The following is a 13,414-nucleotide window of genomic DNA, read 5'->3' as shown; positions in this document are numbered from 1 at the left end:
AACCACAACTCTGTTAGAAACAACTTTAGCAACTATACTGTTTAATGTTCAATCTCTTTCCTTTTAGTCTTACATAGACTCCACTCATTTCCAAAGATACAGAGGCCATCAACTTTTCTCCCTACTCCTTCACTGAGGTTGTTACTGCATTTGTGATATCGTTAGGTTGTTTTGCCACGTTCTGTATTCCATCCATAGATCCCTGGACCTCCTAAAGGACTTTTAATTTATATACATTAAGGTTCACTCTGTGCCTTTTTTTTTTTTTTTTTTTTTTTGACAGGCAGAGTGGACAGTGAGAGAGAGAGACAGAGAGAAACGTCTTCCTTTGCCGTTGGTTCACCCTCCAATGGCCGCCACGGCCAACATGCTGCGGCCGGTGCACCGCGCTGATCCAAAGCCAGGAGCCAGGTACTTCTCCTGGTCTCCCATGGGGTGCAGGGCCCAAGCACTTGGGCCATCCTCCACTGCACTCCCGGGCCACAGCAGAGAGCTGGCCTGGAAGAGGGGCAACCGGGTCAGAATCCGGCGCCCCGACCGGGACTAGAACCTGGTGTGCCGGCGCCGCAAGGTGGAGGATTAGCCTATTGAGCCACGGCGCCGGCCACTCTGTGCTTTAAAGCTCCACGGGTTCAAACAAATGTAGTGTTATATATTCGGAGTTACTTTATCATACAGAATAATTTCACTGCCCTAAGAAATCCTTTGTGATATTCATCCCTCTCCCTTCCTCCAAACCCCTAGCAACCACTGATCTTTTACTATCAGTAAAACAGTTTTTTCCAGAATGCCATACAATCAGAATCATATAGTACATAAGCTTTTCAGACTGCCTTCTTTCAGCTAGCAATATACATTTTAAAATGCATCCAAAACTTTTCATGGCTTGATAGACAATTCCTTTTTTTATTGCTGAAAAATCTTCCATTGTATGTATCTACTACAATTCTTCATTTATCCATTCACTTACTGGGGGACATTTTTAGCAATTAGGAATAAATCTGCTTTAAAGATTGCAATCAGTGTCGATATAAGATTTCAAAGCATTTGAGTAAATACCTGAAAGTATCGTCTCTAATGCAAGAACCTGGTACGGCTACTACAGGTAAAGCCCAAATGGCCCCAGGAGTTTCCCACTCTCAAACTAGCCCACACTTGTACTCCAGCAACTTGTTAAAATTACTGTTTAGGCTTATGTCTCCAGAGGCTTCTGCTCCAGGAAGCAGGTCTCCTCCGAGACTCTCCAGATTTGCCTGTCTCACCAGGCTAGGGCATGGCCATCTGCCCTGGGTCCTTGACCTGCGGATCCAGGAGAAGTCTGACTTTCAGTTGGCTCAGACTTTTCTTGTTGTAAGACTAGAAGTGGGCGGGCGACACGGCTCACTTAGCTAATCCTCTGCCTGCGGCGCTGGCACCTCAGGTTCTAGTCCCGGTTGGGGCGCCGGATTCTGTCCTGGTTGCTCCTCTTCCAGTCCAGCTCTCTGCTGTGGCCCGGGAATGCAGTGGAGGATGGCCCAAGTCCTTGGGCCCTGCACCCAAGCACCCATGGGAGACCAGGAGGAAGCACCTGGCTCCTGGCTTTGGATCCACACAGCGTGCTGGCTGTAGAGGCCATTTGGGGGGTGAACCAACAGAAGGAAGACCTTTCTCTCTGTCTCTCTGTCTCTCTCTGTCTAATTCTGTTTAAAAAAAAAAAAAAGACTAGAAGTGATGGCCTTGAAGATCTTCACATATGGGAGCTGAAAATGGTGCAAATTTTTTATTATCACTTTATAAAATATGGTAAGAATCATATGTAGCAAATCAAGCATGCTTATCTCTTTTTATTAGTGGTGGGGGAGGAGGAATGCAAGAACTTTATTGAAAGAAAAGTTCAATGAAATTTGTTGAAGGGTTAATGAGAGAAGGAACTCAGACAAGTCCTCTCAGGCACAGGACTAAGTGGAGAGTGGACTCCTTCTGGATGTTGTAGTCAGACAAGGTACATCCATCTTCCAGGTGTTTCCCAGTGAAGATCAACCTTTTCTAGTCACAGGCGATGCCTTCTTTGTCTTGGATCTTTGCCTGACATTCTCAACGGTGTCACTGGGCTTAACCTCAAGGGTGATGGTTTTGCCAGTTAAGATTTTCAGGAAGATTTGCATTATGAAGCAGTGGCAGTACCCACTGAAGACAACAACTGAACTCCAGTATTGGTGGAACTCAATTATCTCCTTTTAAAAATTCTTTCACAAATTTGTTCATAAATTATCTGCATTACTTTTAGTGAGCACCAATTATTTTATATACTGATCAGAAAATTTTTTTACTTCTAGTTTTTCCAATGAGGTGGCCAAAATATCTTTCTATATGTATTCAAGAAAGAAATCATAATCTTTCAGTAGCTTAGGCCCCAAAAGACCTACAGAGCTGATTTAGAGCCAGTCTTCCTATTTTTCTTCAGAAAAGAGTAAAAATGAAATAGAATATTACTAATAATTACCTAGGAATTTCAGTTATGAAAGATACCAAATTTTTTACTTATTACAAGAATCCCAGAACCAAAATATGAAATTTCCAGAAACTCAATTAAAAAGAAAAGTAAGGTCCGAAGTCATACGTTACTGGGTTACAGGAGGTACAGCTGCAGGCCAACTGAGCTTACCTTTCCCTGGAAACCATCAGTTGGGACTTTATTTTCCTCACAGGGACTTACATATTTCTTTGAATCAATCCACTAGGTTTCAAGATTAATAGTCACTTATTGAATATTTCTATCTTTACATAAGAAAAGAAGAGATAAACAGTAACTTACACATAATACATTATGGCTTTGTTTTATATTCTGAAAAATATGCTAAAATCATATTAATTCTGATAGTGTTAGTATTTGCACAATTTGTTTCACTTTCTAATTTATATGTGCTTCCATAAGAAAATTTTTTCCTGAAATATTTTCATTGTTCTTTCAATCTCCACTTTTTTTTTTTTCATCTCAAATCACTACTGCCAAAATTTCAAGTGTTATGATAAACAGTAATAGTGAGGGATGTACCCTCATCTTGCTCCTGGCTGAAGGAACGATTTTAATATTTCTGAAATGAATATAACATTTATCCATTCTATATGTATACTAGGAAACATCATTGTGCATACTTCTGTAGGTTAATTAAGGAAAGTTGGAAATTTTCATATCAACTGAGTTCAATGCGTGGGTCCCTTTTCCCTTTCATGTTCATCTGATAAGTGGCATTGTTGTTACACAGAAGAACCAGTTTTGCCACATTATCCTATTTGATTGTAACATATTTTTCTTCTTCTTTGTAACCACAGTGTGCTTGCTACATTTCCTATAGTTTTACTTTATGTCTACTGTTTGCCTACAAGTGTCCTTTGTTTCTTAATTTTATAATTTAATGGTATTCTCATATTTGAATTCAAAACTATATTTTCCCTATTAAATGAATTAAGTAGTATATTTTATAAAGTTTATCTTCTTTAGGATATATTTTTGCAAATTTGTAAATTCACAGTTACATAACATTCAAGAACAATTGTCAATCTTTAAATTACATTCTCTATTTCTTTAAGTCAATGTATGTTCCTTAATTTTGTTTGTTTATTTTAGTTTTTTACTCAATCATTTCACTTGATCACACAATTTATTAATATAGAACAGCAATAAAAATACAAAAGTTATTTAAAACATTAGTTATCAAAGATCTTGTTTCTTTCTTTTCTTTTCTTTTGACAGGCAGAGTGGACAGTGAGAGAGAGAGAGAAAGGTCTTCCTTTGCCGTTGGTTCACCCTCCAATGGCCACCGCGGCCGGCACGCAGCGGCTGGCGCATCGCGCTGATCCGAAGGCAGGAGCCAGGTGCTTCTCCTGGTCTCCCATGGGGTGCAGGGCCCAAGCACTTGGGCCATCCTCCACTGCACTCCCGGGCCACAGCAGAGAGCTTGCCTGGAAGAGGGGCAACCGGGACAGAATCCGGCGCCCCAACTGGGACTAGAACCCGGTGTGCCGGTGCCGCAAGGCGGAGGATTAGCCTAGTGAGCCATGGCGCCAGCCTAGTTATCAAAGATCTTTTAACTAGTTTTTACTCTTTCCTTCTTATTAGAATAAGCTTTTTAAATAAATTATATCAGTAGTTTACTTTATTCATTATTTTAAAGAACAGATTTCAATCCTGAATGCTGTTTTATTTACTTTCTACTTTATTTCTGCTCTTAGCTTCATTTCAGCATCTTCTTTTTCAGTTATATGGAATTTTCACAGACCACCATATTTTAAAGACAGCTGATTCCATGTCTGCAGGAAAGCCAAGTGACATCTAATATGCCTAGGAAAGCCCGGCCTTTTTTCCTGAAATACTCAACAAGTCCATAAAAATGAATTTATACGAGGTGAACTTAACATACTTCATAAATCAATAAACAATTACCAGGTTCCATATTCTATCACTGATCATCCTATCTTTCTGATTCAAAACAGGAAAAAAGTTTTCAAATGGATAGGTATACACTAAGGACACATAAAACGATTTTTTAAAAGGATGACTGTATTGTCTTTTACATGCTCTTGCTTTCAAGAGGTTTACGGAACCAATAACCATGTTGACTGCAGTACTGACTCCTATCAGTCTATGGAACAACACCCAGCAATAATCTCTCAGAGCCTGCCTTCCAGAAGTGACTCACCCCACTCACACTCAGCCAAGCCTTCCTACTTTAAAGCCCTTCCTTTCTTCAAGGTGCTTTCAAATTCTAATGAGATCTACAGATGTCTATTGCAAAACACCTGTGGTCCTTCACACACTTTCATCACTGGCTCATAAACAACTCTCCTTTTATCTTCAAACACCCTCAATGTGTTTCAAAGTTTATTTTTTTAAAAAATTTTTCATTTGTAAATAATCTAGAGGTTTTTGTATTTTTGTCTGGAAGCCAAGAAGCTTTGGCTTGCAGGAACTTATTTTTGTACCTGAAGACATTTTCAGTCTATATTTTTGTTGATTATAGAGCTGACAGGCCCCACCAAAAGCAAGTGCCAAATTGTTGACCTAATATTTGTCTTTAAGACGTAAGGATAACCCTAGCGTGGTCTGTGGGGTTTCTTGACTTTATCTTTGTGCTACTGAAGACATGAGGTAGAATAAACAATCAAAAACTCACCAGGTAACATTTTATACATAACACCATGCTGAGTGGTTTCCACTTTTCATCCTCTTTTGCTTACTTGTTGTAAGGCAGGATAGCTTTTTATGTTGTTGGTTTTGTTTGTTTCTATGTTTGTTTTGCTTTACAGTAAAATTCTGGGCATGAAGCCTCTGCCATACAACTTGGAAAGAATAATAACATAAGCACTGCTTTATAATAAACATGAGACTACAAAAGACTGAATCCTACACTAGGCTAGCAAGCTCTTAAAAGACAGACAGGATAGACCAACTCAAGTTCATCTTTCAATTCCTCTCCCTTAGGTCTATCTTGTATGTGGATCTCCACTACTCTCGACAAGAACCAGTCCATGCAAACATCTATACAAATAAAGAAACCATCTCTTCCTCATCTCAAATTTTTAAGTTACTATAGTATTTATTTCTCAGGTATAACAACTGCACTATATAAGAGGTCATTCTTTAAAACATTAACAAATAAAATTACTGAACATAAAATAAGTTCAAAATTGTAATAAAAAATTAAGGATGCCAACTAGTTATATGAGCAATTACTCTTTTTTTGGTGTATTGGGAACACTTAAAATCTACCCTCTTAGTAATTTTTCAAAATGCCATAATTTGTTATTACCTATATTCACCATATTGCACAACAGGTCTCCTTACAGTTTTCAAATTTAAAGAATATATAAATCAAGGAGTACAGGCTTTTTTGCTATTTGTGCAATCTATTATATTTTTTACATGTACTTGATGTATCCCTGACACCTCGAATTATTTTGGCTTTTATTGTTGGTTTTTTTTTAAGATTTTTATTTATTTATTTGAGAGGTAGAGTTACAGACAGTGAAAGGGAGAGACAGAGAGAAAGGTCTTCCTTCCGTTGGCTCACTCCCCAGCTGACCACAAGGGCCAGAGCTAAGCGATCCGAAGCCAGGATCCAGGCGCTTCTTCCTGGTCTCCCACACGGGTGCAGGGGCCCAAGCACTTGAGCCATTATCTACTGCTTTCCCAGGCTACAGCAAAGGGCTGGATCTGAAGAGGAGCAGCCGGGGCTAGAACCGGCGCCCATATGGGATGCCAGCACCACAGGCAGAGGATTAACCTACTGCGCCATGGCGCCGGCACCTTTATTGTTGTTTTTAAGTCATTTATTCCACAAGAAATGTATCTGATTTAGTTATTTACTTTACAGGGTAAAATTTTACCCTAAGTGTTCACATGTGGAAATAGATACAGTCATACCTTGTCTAGCAACAGGGAAATGTCTGAGAAATGCATCAGTAGACAATTCCATCACTGTGTGATCATAGTGTACTTCCACATACTACGATGCCTACAGTAACCCTGTGCAAGAGTATCTTCTGGGACCACCACTATACATGCAGTCTCTCATCAACTGAAGTGTTATGCAGCACATGTCTGTACTTCCATAATCTGCAACTCTAACAATAATTGTTATCTACTCACTTGGCATACTTCAGGGAATGTATCTAAAATAATGACATACTTTATTTTTATCTGAATGACTTTAATGTTACAACTCTGGCTTTCTATTCTACACCTAAGAAGTGTACTTTCTTGCCAGCTTTTTAATTCTGTGTGCAAATGTCTTCCATGATGTTGCAGAAGTCCACTATAGTTACTGCAGAACACAACAAATCACTATTACCTCACTCTTAAAGTTTTTTTTTTAATTTTTTTTATTTGCTTTCATCTTATTTAAATGGAAGAGAGAGAGAGAGAGATCTTGTACTGGGCTGGTTCGCTCTCCAAACGCTTGCAACAGCCATGGCTGGGCCAGGCCAAAGCGAAGAGTTAGGCCCTCAACTCAGGTCCACACGCAGCAGTGACCCAAATAATTAACTCATCTTGCTGCCTCCCAATGTGTACGTTAGCAGGAAGCTGGGTCTAAAGCAGAGCCAGCTTCAAACCAAGCACTCAGACGTGGGATGCAGGCTTCCCAAGCAACACTAGACCAAATGCCCTGCCCTATAAAGTTTCGTGAACTAGCCTCGCAATTCCAGACTTGCCAAAAATGCTGAACCATGTATTTAAGATCAGTCATAGCACAACAATATTTTTCTCTCTTCTATATAATCTCTCAAAGCATGAACAGTTTTTAAAAATTTTTAAAAGATGCAATTTTTGGAGTAGTTACTCCTGATAATGCATTTCGTTTTTCCCATGTTTACTAGGAAATCTGTAATAAATGCTGAAAATTATTGCACACTTGCTCATTCAGCAGTAAATTTTTTCTACCCGCAAAGTATTTATAATACAGACAAAAGGTATATTCTTTTGAGGTTGAGTACTCAATCTACTTATGTCTTGACACTTAGTACCATTTGTGTCTGATCATTTCTTAAATGTGTATAAGTTTCTTTTAGAATGTTATAAATTCAGTAAGACTATCACATCCTCTGATTTAATACGCAAATAAGACGGCCATGAACTGAGATCAACAAAAAGCATGTTCAGCTTCACAGATTCTTTGAGGCATTTCCCCTTCTAGCTGTTCTTACAATTCTTCATTTGTTTTCAATATTTATTTATTTATTTGAATCTCAGAGTTACACAGAGAGAGCAGAGGCAGAGAGAAAGAGAGGTCTTCCGTCTGATGGTTCACTCCCCAGATGGCCGCAACAGCCAGAGCTGCGCAGCCAGAGCTGCACGGATCCGAAGCCGGGAACTTCCGGGTCTCCCACACGGGTGCAGGTGCAGGAGCCCAAGCACTTGGGCCATCTTGTACTGCTTTCCCAGGCCATAGCAGAGAGCTGGATTGGAAGAGGAGCAGCCAGGACTAGAACTGGTGCCCATATGGGATGCCGGCGCTTCAGGCCAGGGCGTTAACCCACTGCGCCACAGCGCCAGCCCCTCATTTAGAGCTGACGTTAGGTGTGGTATAGGGTAAATTGGCATCCTAGTCCATTAAAATTACATTCATGCTACCCTCTGCCCAAAGTGTGTAGCTCTGAAATCCTTTCCTTTTCAGTCCCTCATTCCACCTATTTCCTCAGAACATTTATTCAACCAACTAAAGTTGGTTTTTTCCTAAAAGTTTCCTAATCTTTTCTTCCCTGACACTGGTAATTTATTTACAAGTTCTTTTCAACATCCAAAAGGATGAAACACCTGAACACCTTTTTAAGAAATTTACATTTTAAAATTATATTATAGGTATATAACATGTCTCAAATACTTCCCCCTGCACACTTTTCATACCAAAACAATCAGTTTAAGTAGTTTTTGAAACATTTCCATAGTAACAACAAAAAGTTCAGGGCTGTAACATAATTAACAAGTTGTCACATGGCAATCTCTAATTTATATCTACATAAAACATGCTTTCTGTATTATTAATGGAAATTGAATCATTACATAGTAATTGCTGCCATTATGTAAGAACTTGTATGTTAATGGATAAATCAGCAGTACAGTTCTAGACCAGAAACAAATAGCAGATGGTATGAACTGTAGCATCAAATACCCAGTTCAGCCACTGCATTAAAACCAGTAGAGGGGGCCGGCGAGGCGGCTCACTAGGCTAATCCTCCACCTTGCGGCGCCGGCACACAGGGTTCTAGTCCAGGTCGGGGCGCCGGCTTCTGTCCCGGTTGCCCCTTTTCCAGGCCAGCTCTCTGCTATGGCCAGGGAGTGTAGTGGAGGATGGCCCAAGTGCTTGGGCCCTGCACCCCATGGGAGACCAGGAGAAGAACCTGGCTCCTGCCATCGGATCAGCGCGATGTGCCGGCCGCAGCATGCCCGGCCGTGGTGGCCATTGGAGGGTGAACCAACGGCAAAGGAAGACCTTTCTCTCAGTCTCTCTCTCTCATTGTCCACTCTGCCAGTCAAAAAAAAAAAAAAAAAAAAAACAGTAGAGGGTTAAAAAAAAAATGTTTACCAAGATAAATAAGAAGCTCCATGTTGAGAAGCCAAGATTATTAGATCACCAAGGTTTTATTGCCTTGTCTGTTTGTTTTTAATAAAACCATTCCTCTTTTGTAGATAGAGCAGAATACTGCATATCTTCTAGGGTATGGGAAGACACTACATTTTCATTTCTTAGAGATCTATCACAGAATGCCAATTTTGGTAGAGCTTTGCCAGAAAACGGTCAGAACAAATATGCAAATCAAGCCCTTATGGAGTCAAAAATTACAGCGATTTTTCAAGTTCAATATAAGGTCTGTATTTGATATGGCACTCTTGGGTAGTGCATATCCTGAACACTTTATGTGGCACCTATTTATAAGGAAGAACCTGGAAACAGTCTTTGGTCTCTTCAATGCCTTTTGTTGGAGAAAGTCAGCTAGAATTTTTTCAAATGAGTGGCACCTAACCTGAGTGCTTAATCTCAGTCTCACCAATTGCAAGAAATAAACATCTGTTGTTTAAAGCACAGAGTCTATGTGATAGCAGCCTGAAATGGCTGAGCCACGGAATGGGCCAGTGTTAATGGACTGCAAAGAAAGGGAGCAGAGAGCAAGGTGAACCTAGAGGAGACTTCAGCGCCTGAGTGTCTAGGTGGTGGCTGTGATGAGATCTCGCCCTTGATCCCAGTTTTTGCTGGTGGTAATGGGGTACTGAATAATACGCTTGTGTTTCCATTTAGTAAAGATCACAAGGCTATAATGAAGAGATGTGACTAGAATATTATGAGGCAAGAATGAGAGAAAAGAGAAAAATCTAGAGGCTAAGGCAGCACCCAGACTAGTGGGAATATTCTGAATCAGGATAGTAGTTGGTGGTCAAGAGTCCTCAAGATGACAAGAGCTCATGGTTGTTCTGGTATGAAAAGTGTGTGGAGGAAGTATTAAGAAATGATAGCTTGTGCGGTTTGTAAGCCCAGATGCACGATGGTGCCCTTCACTGGCATAGGATCCTTCATTATTGCTAAGTACAACAAATCCTTTATTGTCCACTGAATAAGATAAGGATTCCACATTTCATAAAGCAGTTATAAGCATAAATCATTTTTCTTCATTGAGTAAATATGTCTGTTTCCATAGACACACTCACCAGAGTTCCCATATGTCTATAAAAAGGTCTAATTTACCTAAAGTATAATATATTGGAGTGAAATGGACATCTTGAGATTTGAAGATTGTTTACAGCTCTTGTCTCTTCCATTGAGGAACAGTGTTTTGTTTTGTTTTGTTTTTTTCCCTTCATACTATTTGTTGAACTCTTTTACTTAGTGTAGGGTTAACTTTACAATCATTGAGTAAACTGAAAATAGGTCTTTGAAAAAATTAAGAGTGGGAATGGCAGCAGGAGGAGGAAGATGGGTTGGAGCATCAGTGGGGAGGGAGAATATGGTGGAATATATCACTATGTTCCTAAATCTGTGGTTGATTTTATGTGTCATCTTCATCGGGCTAGGGGATGCCCAGCTGGTAACACATGATTTCTCTGTGTGCCTGTAAGGATGTTAACAGAAGGGATTAGCACTTGAGTCAGTAGACTGAGTAAAGAACACCCACCCCCACCAAATGTGGCAGGTTTCCCCCAAACCATGAAGGGCCGTAGTGGGACAGAAAGGTGGAAGCAGAGTAAATCCTCTCCTCTTGAGTTGGGACTTCTATCAGCTCCCTACTCTGGGCAGTGGAGCTCCTCACTGCAGGCCTTTGCACTTTGGGACTAACATCAAAGAAACCCCACCTCTCTACTTCCTCATCCTTCAGACACACATTGGAAGTCACAACACTGGGCCCCCTGGTTCTCAGGCCTTTGTGGTCAGCCTGTATCAGACCACTGAATGGCCTCTCCAGCTGGCAGAGATGCCAAACCATGGGACTTCTTGGCTTCCATAACCACTGGAGCTAGTTCCCATAATAAATCTCCTCATGCCCGTCTTGTTGGCTCTGTATCCCTAACCCTAATTCACCAACATCAAACAGAGTCTGCTCCACAAGTACCAGCCACTTTTCTGAGGTCACAGAAATGGTCAGGCCTGTGCCCTTTAACCAGCCCATAATGTCTTCCCACGAGGAATCCACAGAACATCATTCAGATGTGCTGTGTTGGACAGCAGTTCAGCATGTGCCTAACCCCACACCCTGTAAAACCATGCTTCATAACAGATTCTGTTGGAGGAGGACTTGGCCATGGAGAAAAGCTTTATGCTGTCTTTCCTTTATCTCTGTACTATTCCAAAGTTAACGTAGATTAAATTCAATAGTAAGTATTCTACCATGATTAATACAGAAAAACCCACCTCACTGAACTGGAGAGGAGAAGGATGTGAGATATGCCAAGTTCACAGGCTCATTTTCAAGCTGAGGGAATCTTTTGGTTCCATTCGTAGGAGGAGTCAGTTGCCCAGCTTTCTAAATTTAATTTATGCAGGTTGGAAATGCTATAAGTGCTAAATGTGAAGTGACTCCAGTCTAAACGGAGCAAATCCTGTCATTTGATACAATATGAATGAGTCTGAAGGACATTATGTGAAATGAAATAGACCAGACACAGAAAGGCAAATACCTCATGATCTTACTCATATGTAGAATCTATAAAACGTCACTCATGCAAGCAGAGAGAATAGTGGCTACCAGACTCGTGAGGGTGGGGTTTAGTGGATAGGGAGACATTGTTCAAAGGGTACAAATTTTCAGCTAGACAGAAGGAGTGCATTTAAGAGACATATTGTGCAACGTATGACTGCAGTTGAGAGAAAAATATTGCATACTTGAAGATTACTAAGAGTAGGTCTTTAAGTATTTTCAGAAATAAAGTACAATTATGTAAGTTAATGCATGTCAGTTACCTTGATTTAGCCATTCCACAATGTATACAAACCTCAAAACATGTTGTATATGAGAAATATACGCCAACTTTGTCAATAAAGAAATAACAGGGAGGAAAAAGAAAAAACATCTTAAATGACTCAAACTTATGAAGAAGTGTTCTTAAAAGTTTAAATTTCACTCGTCCAACAAAAGATTGATCAAAGAATATTAGTGACAGGGGCAGGTGCTGTGACACAGCAGGTTAATGCCCTGGCCTGAAGTGCCGACATCCCATATGGGTGCCAGTCAAGACCCCGCTGTTCCACTTCCTATTCAGCTCTCTGCTATGGCCTGGGAAAGTAGTAGGAGATGGCCCAACTCCTTGGAACCCTGTGTCCACGTGGGAGACCCAGAAGAAGCTCCTGGCTCCTGGCTTCAGATCGGCGCAGCTCCTGCCGTTGCGGCCAATTGGGGAGTGAACCATCGGATGGAAGATCTTTCTATGTGTGCGTAACTCTGACTTTCAAATAAATAAGTAAATAAATCTTTTTTTAAAAAAAGAATATTAGTGACAAATAATTATATCTGAATAAAATACACACATTGTCAGACTACAGCTAATGCCTCATATAGTACAAAAGAATAAAAAAGCACATCCAATTATTCAAGCTTAAAACTGAGTCGTGGGGCTGGCACTGTGGTGCCGTGTATTAGGCCACCACTTGCAACACCTGCATCCCATGTTGGAGTACCAGTTTAAGCCCCAGCTCCTCTGCTTCTGGCTCAGCCTCCTGCTAACGCATTCCAGCAGAGAGCAGATAACGGTTCGAATGCTTGAACCCCTGCCACCTATGTGGAAGACCCAGATGGAGTTCCTGGCTACTGGTTTCAGTCTGTCCCAAACCTGGCTGTTGGGAAGTAAACCTGCAGATGGAATCAATCAATCTCTTTCATGTACATGAAAATAAATATTTTAAAAATTGGGAAAGAATGGAGAAAATATACTTCGAGTAACTCACTGTTACTTAAATATTTTTTGATCAACTGATTGAAGAATTAAATGGAATGAGCAAAAGGATACCAGGGAAAGACTACATTTCACTATTTAAAAGTCAAAGAGGCCGGCACCATGGCTCACTAGGCTAATCCTCCGCCATGCAGCGCCGGCATCCCTGGTTCTAGTCCCAATCGGGGTGCCGGATTCTGTCCCAGTTGCCCCTCTTCCAGGCCAGCTCTCTGCTCTGGCCCGGGAATGCAGTGGAGGATGGCCCAAGTCCTTGGGCCCTGCACCCGCATGGGAGATCAGGAGAAGCACCTGGCTCCTGGCTTCGGATCAGCGCTGTGTGCTGGCCCCAGCACGCCAGCCACAGCGGCCATTGCGGGGTGAACCAACGGAAAAGGAAGATCTTTCTCTCTGTCTCTCTCACTGTCCACTCTGCCTGTCAAAAAAAATGTTTTTTTAATTTAAAAAAAAGTCAAAGAAGCATCCTTTCACTAAACTCCAGAGACTCCCTGTATTTTTCAT

The 13,414-nt window shown here is 40.9% G+C and overlaps 1 long non-coding RNA gene and 1 pseudogene across 2 annotated transcripts in view; both read right to left on the bottom strand.

Moving 5' to 3' along the window:
* Positions 1 to 13,414, bottom strand: part of LOC149125004 (uncharacterized) — a 160,138-nt gene that overhangs the window by 73,736 nt on the left and 72,988 nt on the right. The gene's annotated exons all lie outside the window — the stretch shown is intronic.
* On the bottom strand, positions 1,912 to 2,144 carry LOC149125005 (ubiquitin-like; annotated as a pseudogene).

This window comes from Oryctolagus cuniculus, chromosome 8, assembly GCF_051225735.1.
Source record: "Oryctolagus cuniculus isolate XC-2025 breed Fujian yellow rabbit chromosome 8, ASM5122573v1, whole genome shotgun sequence".
NCBI classification, from domain to species: Eukaryota; Metazoa; Chordata; class Mammalia; order Lagomorpha; family Leporidae; genus Oryctolagus; species Oryctolagus cuniculus.
Note: the sequence above shows the minus strand (reverse complement) of the source record. Positions and strands in the feature narration are given on the sequence as shown.